Below are 18485 nucleotides of genomic sequence, written 5' to 3' on the forward strand. Positions count from 1 at the left end.
ATTGGCTCACAATGAAGGGATGTTGCAGGAATGATTGCAAAATGTTTTGGAAAAAGAAAAATCCTGAACAAAGCAAGGAAGATATTTCACACATTGTTGAAACCACATCAAAACAGTTTTTCTCACACAAACAAACCTCAAGAAATCCATATCAGAAGTGGGATTTGAACCCACAACTCCAAAAAGAATACAACCATAACACAGCACCTTGGGCTGCTCAGCCATCCTGACTGGTCTCACTGATGTGTTCAGTACTCACACTAGGATGAGGGGATTGGAACCATCCTCTGTGCAGAGCGTTGTTGCTGCTGAAGCAGTCTCCTTGGCTATTGGTCACAATCCTGAATGGGTCGGCACACCGACACAGGATACCAGCATACTACTCCGACTCAGCGGACGCATCCGAGATCGTGTTCACAATGCCGCGCCTTGAGTTTTTGTCCATCATCAGTTTCTGCATGTCCGTCATGTCATGCTGGATATCCCTTGCTGCGCAGTCGATGTCGTTCCGTGGCCTTCTTCTGTTTGTTGGACAAGGCAATCTCAAGCAGATCATGTCAGATATTATTTGGTCTTTGGCGTGGAAAGAGTGACCAGCAAAACATGTTCTGCGACGAGCTACAGTGGAAGAAATGGGTGATATGTCTCCATATATCTCTGCTTTTGTTCTGTGTTCCCGCCAGCTGATGTTCTGAACTCTCATAAGAAGCCGAGTGTTTGTGCCATCGAGCTGGTCGTGCACGGCCTTCTTCATCGTTCATGTCTCTGATCCACGCAAGAGTGTGTTCTCAACGCAAGCTCTAAAGAATGCAAGTTTGGTCGATCTTGAAATGTTAGACGACCAGATGTGCTGCAGCCTGTGAAATGCACTCCAGGCTTGACCTTTGCGTGATATGAAGTCCTTCTTGGAGTTAGCTACAGAAGATCCCGAAGTACATAAAGTCTTTGACTTAATTTAGTTGTGAGCCATTCTTGGAGAAGATTGGTAGATGATTAGCACCCTCACTTATTGTGATGTATTGTTTTCTTGGCATTGAGAAACAGACCGACCTTCGCTGAAGCATCCTCAACAGAAATTAGAAGGTCTCGAGCATCCTTGAAAAGTGTCGCTTGTCAGGCGATGCCAACTGTTGAGTCAATGTCTGCAAGATGCTTATCTCTGTCATTATTTGATCTTTTTGGCTTGCTGTCAATTCCTTTCTCTTTCATGGTCTCTAATGACTGCCTGAGAATGGAATCCACAACTCTTACAAAAACATAAGAAGAAAGGGTGTCCCCTTGGAGGATGCCTGCAGTTGTGAGAAACTCCATTGTTGAGCCATCCATACTTTGAACAGTGCTCGGGGAGTTGTTGTACCTTATGGCAATTGCTTGCACTGTTTCTTCTGGGATGCCAGAGTTCAAAATAATTTGAAGCATGACCTTCTGTTGACATTGTCAAAGGCCTTTGAGAAATCCACAAATACGAAGCTTGCTTTCTTCTTGCAGATCTTTAGTTCTTCTGTGATCCTCTTTAAGGCAAGAATCTGTGGTGCTGTAGATCTGCCTTTCCAGAAACCATTCTCGTTGCGTCAGAGAATAGGATCGAGCTGAGGGATAATCCGATGAAGCAGCATAGAATTGTAGATTTTTGAGGCGAGAGGTGACAATGTTATACCTCTGTAATAAGATGGAAGAGAGAGGTTGTCTTTTTTCGGCAGAGGAATGATAGCAAATTTGGAGAAGGTCGCTGGTTTTTTGCCTCCATAGCTTTAGTTGTAAAAGTCTGGCAGCTCTTGATGAAAAAGTGGGCTCTTCCAGATGACAGCTGGAATGTTGGTGAGGCCAGGAGTCTTGAATTGTTTGAACTTTCTCAGGAATTTCTGGAGGTCCTCCACAAAGAACGGACCGGTGTTGATGGAAACAATGTCAACAACTCTGTGATTGAGGAGTGGATCGTCAGGATTGGTGTTCTGCTCAGGATAACCTTGCAGATTGCTAAAATGTTTAAACCAGCAGTACAGATGTTCCGCTGTGGTGTTACCTTTGATACTGATAGCTGTGGAAGCCTTCTTGTTGGTGATCTCTCTCAGGACCTGCCAAGCTGCTGCATGCTTATTTTCTTGGTGAAAACGGTCAAGCTCTTCGATGGTGGACTTCACATACCAGCATGCTGGCACTCATTTTGCCGACCTCGGAAGGATGACGGGCTAAGTTATGCCCACCTGGTATGAATTCAACAGCTCAGCAGGAATCAAACTCAGGAACTGAGGATCCAAAGTCCACTACTCTCACCATGAAGACAACACCAGGCAAACTCACGCGAGAAATTAAAATATTGTCAAGCAAGGCAGCAGCACATACCCTTTTGAAAGTCTGGTGTGACTCGGAAAGGATTTGATCCACCGACCACCCAGACTCCATTTTCATTCGCTCACCTGGAACACAGTTCAGGTGAGCTTGTGGGATGGTGTGTCATCCTTCCATCCATGAACACTTTCAAAGATTTCTCTGAAACTGCTGACGAGATTGTGACTGAACTTGGCGAAAATGATTTTTGGTGTGGTGGAACTCAGCTTTGTTTATGGCATCCCACCCCCATCCACCAACAAAGAGGTCATCTTCAGGTGTGAAGGTCCCCAAAAGTTCTTGAATTTTGACCTTGCTTGGCCACGATTTTGGATCACAGGAAAAACTTGATTCATATTATCTCAAACTGATGACCGATCGATGCAAAACTTTAAATTTGGGATCCACCACGAAAGGGTGTGTCCCAAACCCAACCCATTCTGTACCCACCTGACACAGTTGCACCGAGTCGCATCTGGACTCTGTGTCCATTTGTCAAGACAAGGTTGAGAGTTTGCTCTCAAACCTCGTCCCAGACGGCTTCAGCCCACGTGTCCGAAAAACCTGCTCTGCTGCTCTTCCTCACCCTCTGTTCCATTCACCCTCTCGTTTGCAGAAGGTCATCTGCCATCTGCACGGAAGTCAGCGAACATGACCACTCTGCAGAGAAAGGTGCAAAAACAGATCCCTGAAACTGCAGACCAATCAGCTTGCTTCCAATCATGAGCAAGGTCATGGAATCCATCATTGCTTCCGACATCAAAGACTTCCTCTTCTCCAATGGATTGATTTGCAATCACCAAGTTGGATTCAAGCAGCAAAGTGACCAGTCAGGATGGCCGAGCGGTCGAAGGCGCTGCGTTCAGGTCGCAGTCTCTCTGGAGGCGTGGGTTCGAATCCCACTCCTGACATGGATTTTTATTTTTCGGTGACAAGTTTTGATGTGGTTTCAACAAAGTGCAACAACATCTTGCATTCTATGTAAAAGTCGGAGGTGATTTATCTTTACTTTCAGAGAGACACTGGAAAAGTTTCTTCTTCCTTCAAAATTTTTGTAATTAATTGCATCCCATCCTTTCATTTGTGAGCCAATTTGTTTTCCATTTTCCAACCCTCGTTGTGGCCCTGGTACACACACACACACACGCACGCACGCACGCACGCACGCACGCACGCACGCACGCACGCACGCACACACACACACACGTGGATGCACAGACGAGCAGAAGCGATACAAGACAAGACTGTTGGACGAGACTGTCCCTGAGTTTGGGAGAAGTGTCGTCACTTTTCAGGGCACTCTGGGTCCCAGCGACGACACAACAATGGCACCGGCTTTCTCACAATACTCAGTGTGGCATTTCCCAAGGAGGAATGTCTTCTTTCCATGGATGCCAACCTGTAGTTTTTGATTCAGGCTCGATCCTTTTTAAACGCTGAACTTCAAGCAAGGAACAGCACAAACCATTTCAAAAGCCTTTGTGATGACTCGGAGGGGTTTGAACCCCGACCTCACAAAATTGGCTCACAATGAAGGGATGTTGCAGGAATGATTGCAAAATGTTTTGGAAAAAGAAAAATCCTGAACAAAGCAAGGAAGATATTTCACACATTGTTGAAACCACATCAAAACAGTTTTTCTCACACAAACAAACCTCAAGAAATCCATATCAGAAGTGGGATTTGAACCCACAACTCCAAAAAGAATACAACCATAACACAGCACCTTGGGCTGCTCAGCCATCCTGACTGGTCTCACTGATGTGTTCAGTACTCACACTCGGATGAGGGGATTGGAACCATCCTCTGTGCAGAGCGTTGTTGCTGCTGAAGCAGTCTCCTTGGCTATTGGTCACAATCCTGAATGGGTCGGCACACCGACACAGTATACCAGCATACTACTCCGACTCAGCGGACGCATCCGAGATCGTGTTCACAATGCCGCGCCATGAGTTTTTGTCCATCATCAGTTTCTGCATGTCCGTCATGTCATGCTGGATATCCCTTGCTGCGCAGTCGATGTCGTTCCGTGGCCTTCTTCTGTTTGTTGGACAAGGCAATCTCAAGCAGATCATGTCAGATATTATTTGGTCTTTGGCGTGGAAAGAGTGACCAGCAAAACATGTTCTGCGACGAGCTACAGTGGAAGAAATGGGTGATATGTCTCCATATATCTCTGCTTTTGTTCTGTGTTCCCGCCAGCTGATGTTCTGAACTCTCATAAGAAGCCGAGTGTTTGTGCCATCGAGCTGGTCGTGCACGGCCTTCTTCATCGTTCATGTCTCTGATCCACGCAAGAGTGTGTTCTCAACGCAAGCTCTAAAGAATGCAAGTTTGGTCGATCTTGAAATGTTAGACGACCAGATGTGCTGCAGCCTGTGAAATGCACTCCAGGCTTGACCTTTGCGTGATATGAAGTCCTTCTTGGAGTTAGCTACAGAAGATCCCGAAGTACATAAAGTCTTTGACTTAATTTAGTTGTGATCCATTCTTGGAGAAGATTGGTAGATGATTAGCACCCTCACTTATTGTGATGTATTGTTTTCTTGGCATTGAGAAACAGACCGACCTTCGCTGAAGCATCCTCAACAGAAATTAGAAGGTCTCGAGCATCCTTGAAAAGTGTCGCTTGTCAGGCGATGCCATCTGTTGAGTCAATGTCTGCAAGATGCTTATCTCTGTCATTATTTGATCTTTTTGGCTTGCTGTCAATTCCTTTCTCTTTCATGGTCTCTAATGACTGCCTGAGAATGGAATCCACAACTCTTACAAAAACATAAGAAGAAAGGGTGTCCCCTTGGAGGATGCCTGCAGTTGTGAGAAACTCCATTGTTGAGCCATCCATACTTTGAACAGTGCTCGAGGAGTTGTTGTTCCTTATGGCAATTGCTTGCACTGTTTCTTCTGGGATGCCAGAGTTCAAAATAATTTGAAGCATGACCTTCTGTTGACATTGTCAAAGGCCTTTGAGAAATCCACAAATACGAAGCTTGCTTTCTTCTTGCAGATCTTTAGTTCTTCTGTGATCCTCTTTAAGGCAAGAATCTGTGGTGCTGTAGATCTGCCTTTCCAGAAACCATTCTCGTTGCGTCAGAGAATAGGATCGAGCTGAGGGATAATCCGATGAAGCAGCATAGAATTGTAGATTTTTGAGGCGAGAGGTGACAATGTTATACCTCTGTAATAAGATGGAAGAGAGAGGTTGTCTTTTTTCGGCAGAGGAATGATAGCAAATTTGGAGAAGGTCGCTGGTTTTTTGCCTCCATAGCTTTCGTTGTAAAAGTCTGGCAGCTCTTGATGAAAAAGTGGGCTCTTCCAGATGACAGCTGGAATGTTGGTGAGGCCAGGAGTCTTGAATTGTTTGAACTTTCTCAGGAATTTCTGGAGGTCCTCCACAAAGAACGGACCGGTGTTGATGGAAACAATGTCAACAACTCTGTGATTGAGGAGTGGATCGTCAGGATTGGTGTTCTGCTCAGGATAACCTTGCAGATTGCTAAAATGTTTAAACCAGCAGTACAGATGTTCCGCTGTGGTGTTACCTTTGATACTGATAGCTGTGGAAGCCTTCTTGTTGGTGATCTCTCTCAGGACCTGCCAAGCTGCTGCATGCTTATTTTCTTGGTGAAAACGGTCAAGCTCTTCGATGGTGGACTTCACATACCAGCATGCTGGCACTCATTTTGCCGACCTCGGAAGGATGACGGGCTAAGTTATGCCCACCTGGTATGAATTCAACAGCTCAGCAGGAATCAAACTCAGGAACTGAGGATCCAAAGTCCACTACTCTCACCATGAAGACAACACCAGGCAAACTCACGCGAGAAATTAAAATATTGTCAAGCAAGGCAGCAGCACATACCCTTTTGAAAGTCTGGTGTGACTCGGAAAGGATTTGATCCACCGACCTCCCAGACTCCATTTTCATTCGCTCACCTGGAACACAGTTCAGGTGAGCTTGTGGGATGGTGTGTCATCCTTCCATCCATGAACACTTTCAAAGATTTCTCTGAAACTGCTGACGAGATTGTGACTGAACTTGGCTAAAATGATTTTTGGTGTGGTGGAACTCAGCTTTGTTTATGGCATCCCACCCCCATCCACCAACAAAGAGGTCATCATCAGGTGTGAAGGTCCCCAAAAGTTCTTGAATTTTGACCTTGCTTGGCCACGATTTTGGATCACAGGAAAAACTTGATTCATATTATCTCAAACTGATGACCGATCGATGCAAAACTTTAAATTTGGGATCCACCACGAAAGGGTGTGTCCCAAACCCAACCCATTCTGTACCCACCTGACACAGTTGCACCGAGTCGCATCTGGACTCTGTGTCCATGCGTCAAGACAAGGTTGAGAGTTTGCTCTCAAACCTCGTCCCAGACGGCTTCAGCCCACGTGTCCGAAAAACCTGCTCTGCTGCTCTTCCTCACCCTCTGTTCCATTCACCCTCTCGTTTGCACAAGGTCATCTGCCATCTGCACGGAAGTCAGCGAACATGACCACTCTGCAGAGAAAGGTGCAAAAACAGATCCCTGAAACTGCAGACCAATCAGCTTGCTTCCAATCATGAGCAAGGTCATGGAATCCATCATTGCTTCCGACATCAAAGACTTCCTCTTCTCCAATGGATTGATTTGCAATCACCAAGTTGGATTCAAGCAGCAAAGTGACCAGTCAGGATGGCCGAGCGGTCGAAGGCGCTGCGTTCAGGTCGCAGTCTCTCTGGAGGCGTGGGTTCGAATCCCACTCCTGACATGGATTTTTATTTTTCGGTGACAAGTTTTGATGTGGTTTCAACAAAGTGCAACAACATCTTGCATTCTATGTAAAAGTCGGAGGTGATTTATCTTTACTTTCAGAGAGACACTGGAAAAGTTTCTTCTTCCTTCAAAATTTTTGGAATTAATTGCATCCCATCCTTTCATTTGTGAGCCAATTTGTTTTCCATTTTCCAACCCTCCTTGTGGCCCTGGTACACACACACACACACACGCACGCACGCACGCACGCACGCACGCACGCACGCACGCACGCACGCACGCACGCACGCACGCACGCACGCACACACACACACACACACACACGTGGATGCACAGACGAGCAGAAGCGATACAAGACAAGACTGTTGGACGAGACTGTCCCTGAGTTTGGGAGAAGTGTCGTCACTTCTCAGGGCACTCTGGGTTCCAGCGACGACACAACAATTGCACCAGCTTTCTCACCACACTGAGTGGAGCATTTCCCAAGGAGGAATGTCTTCTTTACCATGGATGCCAACCAATGGTTGTTTATCCAGGCTCTGTCCTTTCTGAATGCTGAACTTCAAGCAGGAAACCAGCACATCCCATTTCAGAAGCCTTTGCAATGACTCAGAGGTGTTTGAACCAACGACCTCCCAAAATTGGCTCACAATGAAAGGATTGCATTTGAATGATTTCTGAGAATTTTGGAAGATGAATCCTTTAAAAATCGTGTTCGATATTTTACATCTTGTTGAAACCACATCAAAACAGTCTTCTCACCTGAAAAAAACACAACAAGAAATTCACATCAGAATTGGGATTTGAACCCACATCTCCAGAAAGGACACAACCTGAACAAAGCAACTTGGACTCCTCAGCCAAACTGACTGGTTTTATCGAGTTTTTTCAGGATTCACACAAGAAAGGAAAACATCATCAAGTGACGTTGCAGCACACACTCTTTTGAAAGTCTGGTGTGACTCAGACAGGATTTGAACCACCGACCGCCCAGATTCCATATTTTTTTTGCCCACCTCAAACAGTTCAGGTGAGTTTGTGGTATGGTGTGTCGTCCTTCCATCCGGAAACACTCAAAACAACTTCGCTGACACTTCTGATGAGATTGTGACTCAACTTGGCTTAAATGATCTTTTGTGTGGTGGAACTCAGCTTTGTTCATGGCATCCCACCCACATCCACCAATAAAGAGGTCATCATCAGGTTTGAAGGTCCGAAAAGTTCTTGAATTTTGACCTTGCTTTTGCACCATTTTGGATTTCAGGAAAAACATGAATCATATTCCCTCAAACTGCTTATCCGATCAATGCAAAACTTTGAATTTGGGATCAATGACCAAAGGGTTTGTCCCAAACCTATCGCTTTCTGTTCCCACCTGGCACCATTGCACGGAGCTGCTCCTGGACTCTGTGCCCTTGTGTCAAGACAAGGTGGAGAATTTGCTCTTCAACCTCGCCCCAGACGGCATCAGCCCATGTTTCCGAAAAACCTGCTCTGCTGCTTCAATGAACCCTCTCTGTTCTCTTCACCCTCTCATTTGCACAAGGTCATCTGCCATCTGCCTGGAAGTCAGCAAATATGACCCCTCTGCATAAAAAGGTGCAAAAACAGATCCCTGAAATGACAGACCAGTCAGGTTTCTCCCAATCATCAGCAGTCATGGAATCCATCATGCTTCCGACATCAAATCTTTCCTCTTCTCCAATGGCTTGATTTCCAATCACCAAGTTTGATTCGAGCAACACAGAAAACTGTCAGGATGGCCGAGCGGTCTAAGGCGCTGCGTTAAGGTCGCAGTCTCTCTGGAGGCGTGGGTTCGAATCCCACTCCTGACATCAAACTTGTTTTTTTCTTTGACAAGTCGAGAGGTGGTTTCAACAAGCTGCAACAACAACTTCCATGCGTTGTCAAAGTCGTTGTTGATTTCTGTCTCCACTTCCAGAGACACTGTGAAAGTTTCTTCGTCCTCCAAATTTTTGTGCATCAATTGCATCCCATCCTTTTATTTCTGAGTAAATTTGTTTTCCATGATGCAAGTTTTGTTGTGGACCTGGTACACACACACACACACACACACACACACACACACACACACACACACACACACACACACACACACACACACACACACACACACACACACACACACACACACACGCACACGCACATACACACACGGATGCTGTTAGGGTTCGCAGAAGCGACACAAAACAAGACTGATGGACGTGACTGACACTGAGTTTGGGAGAAGTGTCGTCACTTTTCAGGGCACTCTGGGTCCCAGCGACGACACAACAATGGCACCGGCTTTCTCACAATACTCAGTGTGGCATTTCCCAAGGAGGAATGTCTTCTTTCCATGGATGCCAACCTGTAGTTTTTGTTTCAGGCTCGATTCTTTTTAAACGCTGAACTTCAAGCAAGGAAGCAGCACAAACCATTTCAAAAGCCTTTGTGATGACTCGGAGGGGTTTGAACCCCGACCTCACAAAATTGGCTCACAATGAAGGGATGTTGCAGGAATGATTGCAAAATGTTTTGGAAAAAGAAAAATCCTGAACAAAGCAAGGAAGATATTTCACACATTGTTGAAACCACATCAAAACAGTTTTTCTCACACAAACAAAGCTCAAGAAATCCATATCAGAAGTGGGACTTGAACCCACAACTCCAAAAAGAATACAACCATAACACAACACCTTGGGCTGCTCAGCCATCCTGACTGGTCTCACTGATGTGTTCAGTACTCACACTAGGATGAGCGGATTGGAACCATCCTCTGTGCAGAGCGTTGTTGCTGCTGAAGCAGTCTCCTTGGCTATTGGTCACAATCCTGAATGGGTCGGCACACCGACACAGGATACCAGCATACTACTCCGACTCAGCGGACGCATCCGAGATCGTGTTCACAATGCCGCGCCATGAGTTTTTGTCCATCATCAGTTTCTGCATGTCCGTCATGTCATGCTGGATATCCCTTGCTGCGCAGTCGATGTCGTTCCGTGGCCTTCTTCTGTTTGTTGGACAAGGCAATCTCAAGCAGATCATGTCAGATATTATTTGGTCTTTGGCGTGGAAAGAGTGACCAGCAAAACATGTTCTGCGACGAGCTACAGTGGAAGAAATGGGTGATATGTCTCCGTATATCTCTGCTTTTGTTCTGTGTTCCCGCCAGCTGATGTTCTGAACTCTCATAAGAAGCCGAGTGTTTGTGCCATCGAGCCGGTCCTGCACGGCCTTCTTCATCGTTCATGTCTCTGATCCACGCAAGAGTGTGTTCTCAACGCAAGCTCTAAAGAATGCAAGTTTAGTAGATCTTGAAATGTTAGACGACCAGATGTGCTGCAGCCTGTGAAATGCACTCCAGGCTTGACCTTTGCGTGATATGAAGTCCTTCTTGGAGTTAGCTACATAAGACCCGAAGTACATAAAGTCTTTGACTTAATTTAGTTGTGAGCCATTCTTGGAGAAGATTGGTAGATGATTAGCACCCTCACTTATTGTGATGTATTCTGTTTTCTTGGCATTGAGAAACAGACCGACCTTCGCTGAAGCATCCTCAACAGAAATTAGAAGGTCTCGAGCATCCTTGAAAAGTGTCGCTTGTCAGGCGATGCCATCTGTTGAGTCAATGTCTGCAAGATGCTTATCTCTGTCATTATTTGATCTTTTTGGCTTGCTGTCAATTCCTTTCTCTTTCATGGTCTCCAATGACTGCCTGAGAATGGAATCCACAACTCTTCCAAAAACATAAGAAGAAAGGGTGTCCCCTTGGAGGATGCCTGCAGTTGTGAGAAACTCCATTGTTGAGCCATCCATACTTTGAACAGCGCTCGAGGAGTTGTTGTACCTCATGGCAATTGCTTGCACTGTTTCTTCTGGGATGCCAGAGTTCAAAATAATTTGAAGCATGACCTTCTGTTGACATTGTCAAAGGCCTTTGAGAAATCCACAAATACGAAGCTTGCTTTCCTCTTGCAGATCTTTAGTTCTTCTATGATCCTCTTTAAGGCAAGAATCTGTGGTGCTGCAGATCTGCCTTTCCAGAAACCATTCTCGTTGCGTCAGAGAATAGGATGGAGCTGAGGGATAATCCGATGAAGCAGCATAGAATTGTAGATTTTTGAGGCGAGAGGTGACAATGTTATACCTCTGTAATAAGATGGAAGAGAGAGTTTGCCTTTTTTAGGCAGAGGAATGATGGCAAATTTGGAGAAGGTCGCTGGTTTTTTGCCTCCATAGCTTTCGTTGTAAAAGTCTGGCAGCTCTTGATGAAAAAGTGGGCTCTTCCAGACGACAGCTGGAATGTTGGTGAGGCCAGGAGTCTTGAATTGTTTGAACTTTCTCAGGAATTTCTGGAGGTCCTCCACAAAGAACGGACTGGTGTTGATGGAAACAATGTCAACAACTCTGTGATTGAGGAGTGGATCGTCAGGATTGGTGTTCTGCTCAGGATAACCTTGCAGATTGCTAAAATGTTTAAACCAGCAGTACAGATGTTCTGCTGTGGTGTTACCTTTGATACTGATAGCTGGGGAAGCCTTCTTGTTGGTGATCTCTCTCAGGACCTGCCAAGCTGCTGCATGCTTATTTTCTTGGTGAAAACGGTCAAGCTCGTCGATGGTGGACTTCACATACCAGCATGCTGGCACTCATTTTGCCGACCTCGGAAGGATGACGGGCTAAGTTATGCCCACCTGGTATGAATTCAACAGCTCAGCAGGAATCAAACTCAGGAACTGAGGATCCAAAGTCCACTACTCTCACTGTGAAGACAACACCAGGCAAACTCACGCGAGAAATTAAAATATTGTCAAGCAAGGCAGCAGCACATACCCTTTTGAAAGTCTGGTGTGACTCGGAAAGGATTTGATCCACCGACCTCCCAGACTCCATTTTCATTCGCTCACCTGGAACACAGTTCAGGTGAGCTTGTGGGATGGTGTGTCATCCTTACGTCCATGAACACTTTCAAAGATTTCTCTGAAACTGCTGACGAGATTGTGACTGAACTTGGCTAAAATGATTTTTGGTGTGGTGGAACTCAGCTTTGTTTATGGCATCCCACCCCCATCCACCAACAAAGAGGTCATCATCAGGTGTGAAGGTCCCCAAAAGTTCTTGAATTTTGACCTTGCTTGGCCACGATTTTGGATCACAGGAAAAACTTGATTCATATTATCTCAAACTGATGACCGATCGATGCAAAACTTTAAATTTGGGATCAACCACGAAAGGGTGTGTCCCAAACCCAACCCATTCTGTACCCACCTGACACAGTTGCACCGAGCAGCATCTGGACTCTGTGTCCATGTGTCAAGACAAGGTTGAGAGTTTGCTCTCAAACCTCTTCCCAGACGGCTTCAGCCCACGTGTCCGAAAAACCTGCTCTGCTGCTCTTCCTCACCCTCTGTTCCATTCACCCTCTCGTTTGCACAAGGTCATCTGCCATCTGCACGGAAGTCAGCGAACATGACCACTCTGCAGAGAAAGGTGCAAAAACAGATCCCTGAAACTGCAGATCAATCAGCTTGCTTCCAATCATGAGCAAGGTCATGGAATCCATCATTGCTTCCGACATCAAAGACTTCCTCTTCTCCAATGGATTGATTTGCAATCACCAAGTTGGATTCAAGCAGCAAAGTGACCAGTCAGGATGGCCGAGCGGTCTAAGGCGCTGCGTTCAGGTCGCAGTCTCTCTGGAGGCGTGGGTTCGAATCCCACTCCTGACATGGATTTTTATTTTTCGGTGACAAGTTTTGATGTGGTTTCAACAAAGTGCAACATCATCTTGCATTCTATGTAAAAGTCGGAGGTGATTTATCTTTACTTTCAGAGAGACACTGGAAAAGTTTCTTCTTCCTTGAAAATTTTTGTAATTAATTGCATCCCATCCTTTCATTTGTGAGCCAATTTGTTTTCCATTATCCAACCCTCGTTGTGGCCCTGGTACACACACGCACACACACACACACACACACACACACACACACACACACACACACACACACACACACACACACACACACACACACACACACACACACACACACACACACACACACACACGTGGATGCACAGACGAGCAGAAGCGACACAAGACATGAGTGTTGGACGAGACTGTCCCTGAGTTTGGGAGAAGTGTCGTCACTTCTCAGGGCACTCTGGGTTCCAGCGACGACACAACAATTGCACCAGCTTTCTCACCACACTCAGTGGAGCATTTCCCAAGGAGGAATGTCTTCTTTCCCATGGATGCCAACCGATGGTTGTTTATCCAGGCTCTGTCCTTTTTGAATGCTGAACTTCAAGCAGAAAACCAGCACATCCCATTTCAAAAGCCTTTGTAATGACTCGGAGGTGTTTGAACCAACGACCTCCCAAAAGTGGCTCACAATGAAAGGATTGCATTTGAATGATTTCCCAAAATTTTGGGAGATGAATCCTTTCAAAATCGTATTCCATATTTCACACCTTGTTGAAACCACATCAAAACAGTCTTCTCACCTGAAAAAAACACAACAAGAAATTCACATCAGAATTGGGATTTGAACCCACATCTCCAGAAAGGACACAACCTGAACAAAGCAACTTGGACTCCTCAGCCAAACTGACTGGTTTTATTGAGTTTTTCAGGATTTACATAAGAAAGGAAAACATCATCAAGTGACGTTGCAGCACACACCCTTTTGAAAGTCTGGTGTGACTCAGACAGGATTTGAACCACCGACCGCCCAGATTCAATATTTTTTTTGCCCACCTGAAACAGTTCAAGTGAGTTTGTGGTATGGTGTGTCATCCTTCCATCCGGAAACACTCACAACAACTTCGCTGACACTTCTGATGAGATTGTGACTCAACTTGGCTTAAATGATCTTTTGTGTGGTGGAACTCAGCTTTGTTCATGGCATCCCACCCACATCCACCAATAAAGAGGTCATCATCAGGTTTGAAGGTCCCTAAAGTTGTTGAATTTTGACCTTGCTTTGGCACCATTTTGGATTTCAGGAAAAATATGAATCATATTACCTCAAACTGCTTATCCGATCAATGCAAAACTTTGAATTTGGGATCAATGACCAAAGGGTGTGTCCCAAACCCATCGCTTTCTGTTCCCACCTGGCACCATTGCACGGAGCTGCTCCTGGACTCTGTGCCCTTGTGTCAAGACAAGGTGGAGAATTTGCTCTCAAACCTTGCCCCAGACGGCATCAGCCCATGTTTCCGAAGAACCTGCTCTGATGCTTCAATGAACCCTCTCTGTTCTATTCACCCTCTCATTTGCACAAGGTCATCTGCCATCTGGCTGGAAGTCAGCAAATATGACCACTCTGCATAAAAAGGTGCAAAAACAGATCCCAGAAACGACAGACGAGTCAGGTTTCCCCCAATCATCAGCAGTCATGGAATCCATCATGCTTCCGACATCAAATCCTTCCTCTTCTCCAATGGCTTGAGTTCCAATCACCAAGTTTGATTCGAGCAACACAGAGAACAGTCAGGATGGCCGAGCGGTCTAAGGCGCTGCGTTAAGGTTGCAGTCTCTTTGGAGGCGTGGGTTCGAATCCCACTCCTGACATCAAACTTGTTTTTTTCTTTGACAAGTCTTGAGGTGGTTTCAACAAGCTGCAACAACAACTTCCATGCGTTGTCAAAGTCGTTGTTCATTTCTGTCTCCACTTCCAGAGACACTGTGAAAGTTTCTTCGTCCTCCAAATTTTTGTGCATCAATTGCATCCCATCCTTTCATTTGTGAGTAAATTTGTTTTCCATGATGCAAGTTTCGTTGTGGACCTGGTACACACACACACACACACACACACACACACACACACACACACACACACACACACACACACACACACACACACACACACACACACACACACACACGCACACGCACACGCACATACACACACACGGATGCTGTTAGGGTTAGCAGAAGCGACACAAAACAAGACTGATGGACGTGACTGACACTGAGTTTGGGATAAGTGTCGTCACTTTTCAGGGCACTCTGGGTCCCAGCGACGACACAACAATGGCACCGGCTTTCTCACAATACTCAGTGTGGCATTTCCCAAGGAGGAATGTCTTCTTTCCATGGATGCCAACCTGTAGTTTTTGATTCAGGCTCGATCCTTTTTAAACGCTGAACTTCAAGCAAGGAAGCAGCACAAACCATTTCAAAAGCCTTTGTGATGACTCGGAGGGGTTTGAACCCCGACCTCACAAAATTGGCTCACAATGAAGGGATGTTGCAGGAATGATTGCAAAATGTTTTGGAAAAAGAAAAATCCTGAACAAAGCAAGGAAGATATTTCACACATTGTTGAAACTACATCAAAACAGTTTTTCTCACACAAACAAAGCTCAAGAAATCCATATCAGAAGTGGGACTTGAACCCACAACTCCAAAAAGAATACAACCATAACACAACACCTTGGGCTGCTCAGCCATCCTGACTGGTCTCACTGATGTGTTCAGTACTCACACTAGGATGAGGGGATTGGAACCATCCTCTGTGCAGAGCGTTGTTGCTGCTGAAGCAGTCTCCTTGGCTATTGGTCACAATCCTGAATGGGTCGGCACACCGACACAGGATACCAGCATACTACTCCGACTCAGCGGACGCATCCGAGATCGTGTTCACAATGCCGCGCCATGAGTTTTTGTCCATCATCAGTTTCTGCATGTCCGTCATGTCATGCTGGATATCCCTTGCTGCGCAGTCGATGTCGTTCCGTGGCCTTCTTCTGTTTGTTGGACAAGGCAATCTCAAGCAGATCATGTCAGATATTATTTTGTCTTTGGCGTGGAAAGAGTGACCAGCAAAACATGTTCTGCGACGAGCTACAGTGGAAGAAATGGGTGATATGTGTCCGTATATCTCTGCTTTTGTTCTGTGTTCCCGCCAGCTGATGTTCTGAACTCTCATAAGAAGCCGAGTGTTTGTGCCATCGAGCCGGTCCTGCACGGCCTTCTTCATCGTTCATGTCTCTGATCCATGCAAGAGTGTGTTCTCAACGCAAGCTCTAAAGAATGCAAGTTTAGTAGATCTTGAAATGTTAGACGACCAGATGTGCTGCAGCCTGTGAAATGCACTCCAGGCTTGACCTTTGCGTGATATGAAGTCCTTCTTGGAGTTAGCTACATAAGACCCGAAGTACATAAAGTCTTTGACTTAATTTAGTTGTGAGCCATTCTTGGAGAAGATTGGTAGATGATTAGCACCCTCACTTATTGTGATGTATTCTGTTTTCTTGGCATTGAGAAACAGACCGACCTTCGCTGAAGCATCCTCATCAGAAATTAGAAGGTCTCGAGCATCCTTGAAAAGTGTCGCTTGTCAGGCGATGCCATCTGTTGAGTCAATGTCTGCAAGATGCTTATCTCTGTCATTATTTGATCTTTTTGGCTTGCTGTCAATTCCTTTCTCTTTCATGGTCTCCAATGACTGCCTGAGAATGGAATCCACAACTCTTCCAAAAACATAAGAAGAAAGGGTGTCCCCTTGGAGGATGCCTGCAGTTGTGAGAAACTCCATTGTTGAGCCATCCATACTTTGAACAGTGCTCGAGGAGTTGTTGTACCTCATGGCAATTGCTTGCACTGTTTCTTCTGGGATGCCCGAGTTCAAAATAATTTGAAGCATGACCTTCTGTTGACATTGTCAAAGGCCTTTGAGAAATCCACAAATACGAAGCTTGCTTTCCTCTTGCAGATCTTTAGTTCTTCTATGATCCTCTTTAAGGCAAGAATCTGTGGTGCTGCAGATCTGCCTTTCCAGAAACCATTCTCGTTGCGTCAGAGAATAGGATCGAGCTGAGGGATAATCCGATGAAGCAGCATAGAATTGTAGATTTTTGAGGCGAGAGGTGACAATGTTATACCTCTGTAATAAGATGGAAGAGAGAGGTTGCCTTTTTTAGGCAGAGGAATGATGGCAAATTTGGAGAAGGTCGCTGGTTTTTTGCCTCCATAGCTTTCGTTGTAAAAGTCTGGCAGCTCTTGATGAAAAAGTGGGCTCTTCCAGACGACAGCTGGAATGTTGGTGAGGCCAGGAGTCTTGAATTGTTTGAACTTTCTCAGGAATTTCTGGAGGTCCTCCACAAAGAACGGACCGGTGTTGATGGAAACAATGTCAACAACTCTGTGATTGAGGAGTGGATCGTCAGGATTGGTGTTCTGCTCAGGATAACCTTGCAGATTGCTAAAATGTTTAAACCAGCAGTACAGATGTTCCGCTGTGGTGTTGCCTTTGATACTGATAGCTGGGGAAGCCTTCTTGTTGGTGATCTCTCTCAGGACCTGCCAAGCTGCTGCATGCTTATTTTCTTGGTGAAAACGGTCAAGCTCGTCGATGGTGGACTTCACATACCAGCATGCTGGCACTCATTTTGCCGACCTCGGAAGGATGACGGGCTAAGTTATGCCCACCTGGAATGAATTCAACAGCTCAGCAGGAATCAAACTCAGGAACTGAGGATCCAAAGTCCACTACTCTCACCATGAAGACAACACCAGGCAAACTCACGCGAGAAATTAAAATATTGTCAAGCAAGGCAGCAGCACATACCCTTTTGAAAGTCTGGTGTGACTCGGAAAGGATTTGATCCACCGACCTCCCAGACTCCATTTTCATTCGCTCACCTGGAACACAGTTCAGGTGAGCTTGTGGGATGGTGTGTCATCCTTCCGTCCATGAACACTTTCAAAGATTTCTCTGAAACTGCTGACGAGATTGTGACTGAACTTGGCTAAAATAATTTTTGGTGTGGTGGAACTCAGCTTTGTTTATGGCATCCCACCCCCATCCACCAACAAAGAGGTCATCATCAGGTGTGAAGGTCCCCAAAAGTTCTTGAATTTTGACCTTGCTTGGCCACGATTTTGGATCACAGGAAAAACTTGATTCATATTATCTCAAACTGATGACCGATCGATGCAAAACTTTAAATTTGGGATCAACCACGAAAGGGTGTGTCCCAAACCCAACCCATTCTGTACCCACCTGACACAGTTGCACCGAGCAGTATCTGGACTCTGTGTCCATGTGTCAAGACAAGGTTGAGAGTTTGCTCTCAAACCTCGTCCCAGACGGCTTCAGCCCACGTGTCCGAAAAACCTGCTCTGCTGCTCTTCCTCACCCTCTGTTCCATTCACCCTCTCGTTTGCACAAGGTCATCTGCCATCTGCACGGAAGTCAGCGAACATGACCACTCTGCAGAGAAAGGTGCAAAAACAGATCCCTGAAACTGCAGACCAATCAGCTTGCTGCCAATCATGAGCAAGGTCATGGAATCCATCATTGCTTCCGACATCAAAGACTTCCTCTTCTCCAATGGATTGATTTGCAATCACCAAGTTGGATTCAAGCAGCAAAGTGACCA

The 18485-nt window shown here is 45.7% G+C and overlaps 5 non-coding genes across 5 annotated transcripts; all 5 read left to right on the forward strand.

Annotated features, from left to right (window-relative positions):
* The first annotated feature begins 3157 nt into the window (after positions 1–3157).
* On the forward strand, positions 3158–3239 carry TRNAL-CAG (transfer RNA leucine (anticodon CAG)). Its single transcript has one exon. It is a non-coding gene; the product is annotated as a tRNA-Leu (tRNA).
* Positions 3240–7004: 3765 nt separating this feature from the next.
* Positions 7005–7086, forward strand: TRNAL-CAG (transfer RNA leucine (anticodon CAG)). The gene has a single exon. It is a non-coding gene; the product is annotated as a tRNA-Leu (tRNA).
* A 1758-nt stretch (positions 7087–8844) lies between these two features.
* TRNAL-AAG (transfer RNA leucine (anticodon AAG)) lies at positions 8845–8926 on the forward strand. Its single transcript has one exon. It is a non-coding gene; the product is annotated as a tRNA-Leu (tRNA).
* A 3815-nt stretch (positions 8927–12741) lies between these two features.
* Positions 12742–12823, forward strand: TRNAL-CAG (transfer RNA leucine (anticodon CAG)). Its single transcript has one exon. It is a non-coding gene; the product is annotated as a tRNA-Leu (tRNA).
* A 1765-nt stretch (positions 12824–14588) lies between these two features.
* On the forward strand, positions 14589–14670 carry TRNAL-AAG (transfer RNA leucine (anticodon AAG)). The gene has a single exon. It is a non-coding gene; the product is annotated as a tRNA-Leu (tRNA).
* The last annotated feature ends 3815 nt before the right edge of the window (positions 14671–18485 follow it).

This window comes from Eptatretus burgeri, unplaced genomic scaffold (genome assembly GCF_056783735.1).
Source record: "Eptatretus burgeri isolate ZD-2024b unplaced genomic scaffold, Ebu_testis_v1 Ebu_testis_scaffold_65, whole genome shotgun sequence".
Taxonomy (NCBI): domain Eukaryota; kingdom Metazoa; phylum Chordata; class Myxini; order Myxiniformes; family Myxinidae; genus Eptatretus; species Eptatretus burgeri.